Genomic DNA, 2,681 nt, shown 5'->3' on the forward strand with positions numbered 1-2,681 from the left:
ATGAGTGCTTCTGTCAGTTTTCTTCCCCCCCTTTTTATATGGTCCAAGATCCCAGACCAGAGAATGGTGCAGTCCACAGTGGATATCATCCTAGTGGATATAGTCCACAGACATACCAAAGGCAAGACAAGTCTTTATCTTATCAAGTTAATGACTGAGATTCACCATCACAACTACTACTTTATCCGGAGCTGTTTTCTTTGTGTGAGGTATGGGGTGGAGGGGTAGGCAAAAGACCAACCTTTGTTATCATCCAAGCACCATTCAGCTTTCGGTTGCATCTGGTTGATTGACTGATTGATTTGAGTCAGAGTCTCACTATGATAGCTTTGGATGACATGAAAATTGCTATAGAGACCAGGCTGGCCTAGAACTTAGAGAAATCCATCTTCCACCTCCCAAGTGCTGGGATAAAGATGTGTTCTACCAAGTTGGCAATTATTTTTTGCCAGCACTATTTAAATGTTTTATTTCATGTCAGTCAGGGCTCTGTCCCAGGCTTCTTCATAGGTTCTCGATGGGCTGGTGGGGCCTGTACGGGTACTTCTTCTTGTCCAACTTGGTTTCTGGGAAGATCTCATTCAAGTCATCAATGGTCATCTGGTCAAAGGGAATTATGTTCCTCATTTTCTCCAGCTGCTTCTCATACTCCTGGGTCCTGAGCTGAGATCCAGACACAAACTCAGCACAGTTCTTCACATCCTCCTTCTCCTCCTGGTCTACCAGGGCTGTGTACTTATCCTCAGGCACAGGAATCTATAGGGCATTATACTTCTTTTCAAAATCATCCACCAAGGCAGGCTTGGCCACACTGGCCTTATAGTAAGCCCAGTCAATCGCAGATGGTTTCTCAGACAGACAAGCCAACCTGGTGTGGAAGGTCTCATTCCAGAACTTCAAGGCGTTTCCAATTGCCTTCTGGTTTGGGGGCATGATGGAGTGCTCTCTCTCCAACCCCAAGTCGGCAATTTTTAAAGTCAGTATGCTTTTAAGATGGGATTTCTCACTGGCCTCAGATCTACCTATTTACATTAGGCTGATTGGCCAAAAAGCCCTAGAGATCCATCTGTGTCTCCTACAGTGCTAGAATAACAAACACACACCACCATGCCTTGGTTTATGTGTGTTATAGGGACTAAACTCAAGTCTTCATGCTTATATAGGCAAGTACTTTATCAACTGAGATGTCTCCCCAGCTATCCCCTTCCTGGGGCTTTGAAATACCCTGTCCATAGAAATCATTCAATAAAACATTGATCAAATGAAAGGATGCCAATGACTAGGGACTGTTTTACCCTTATCAATGATTTTTGGACAGCAAAGTGGATTTCAGAACCAAGTTAAACTCCAGAAAAGCTTTAGACAAGCTACACAAATCATAGAATGATGAAAACCATTTAGAACTTGGTCTTAATTGACTCTGAAAGGCATCCTTTCAAGTTGTTGTGTAACCCTCTGCACTGTATACATTGACTGGTTCACAGCATCCAAAATAAAAACAGCCTTAGCTCGTGACCAATAAATCTGTCTCCAGTTGTCTCACAGATGGACAATTTTAAGAGTCAAATAATTTTAACTCACTTAAATACAAAAGAATTAATAAGTTGGTTTTCATTGGCATTTGTTTTGTAAAATACTTGCTAACTTGAATCAGGCATGGATTTGCAAATTCTGTTATGAAAGAAACTGAATGCAGAGTTTGAGAATTGTCACTATGCACAGAGTTTGAGATTTGTCATTTGTTTTTTCTGTTCTTGCTTATGTAGTAGCACCACTTCAAAGATGCTAATTTTTCATTCTGATGGCATAAATCCTGGCTCAGGTTATATACTATCTGACCTCTGCCACACAAGGTCCAATTGATGGAGTCAGGGTTTGAAGTCAGCATTCTAGGTGGAAACAAACTCAGTAGAGTGTACTAGACTTAACAGCCACAAAACCCACTCCTCCCCACACCAGCATACAGAAGGCATGTCAATGTACAATCAGTGTCAAGCTGCTTTAACCAGGAGGAGATGCTAGAGAATAAGTATGTAACACTGAAAAGGTTTCCCACTGACAAGAGCTCACAAGCCTCAATGCACTTCTTTTTGTCAGGGTGAGTTTGGTGTTCAATTGTAGTAATATGTTTCTACTTTTTGCTTCACAGAGAAACTGTATCCTCTTTTCTGTATTTTATGGAATAAATGCCATTTCCCCTCAGCATTTATATTTAAGGCCTTAATCCCCAATGTGCTTCTATTTAAAGATATGTCACTCTAAGAATGAAATTAATGAGACTTAGTATCCTTAGAAGGGATACCAGAGAAATTCACTAGAGAAACAGAGAGAGAGAGAGAGAGAGAGAGAGAGAGAGAGAGAGAGAGAGAGAGAGAGAGAGAAAGAGATGAGGCAAAATGGCAGCCCTCTATAATCTAGGAAAAAGCTGAAAATCTGAGTTCCTGTTTTGGCTTCTCTCAGTGGTAGACTCTGATCATGATACAAAAGCCAAACCAACTCTCTTGCGCGCTTTCAACTCGACCAGCAAGAACGACGCTGCAACAGGATCCTTCTGCACACGTTTATTGGGAGAGCTTGATTGTAGAGGCGAAAAGACCCTGAGCCCAGCCCTGGTGCTGCTTTATATAGGCCTAGGAGAGGCGTGTCTCACACACGGATTGTGTTGTGTTTGGTTGATGCTT

The 2,681-nt window shown here is 41.9% G+C and overlaps 1 pseudogene; it reads right to left on the bottom strand.

The window, feature by feature from the left end:
- Window positions 1-504: 504 nt before the first annotated feature.
- On the bottom strand, window positions 505-933 carry LOC110305010 (annotated as a pseudogene).
- Between the last annotated feature and the right edge of the window lie 1,748 nt (window positions 934-2,681).

Source organism: Mus caroli, chromosome 1 (assembly GCF_900094665.2).
Source record: "Mus caroli chromosome 1, CAROLI_EIJ_v1.1, whole genome shotgun sequence".
In the NCBI taxonomy this organism is placed as follows: Eukaryota; Metazoa; Chordata; class Mammalia; order Rodentia; family Muridae; genus Mus; species Mus caroli.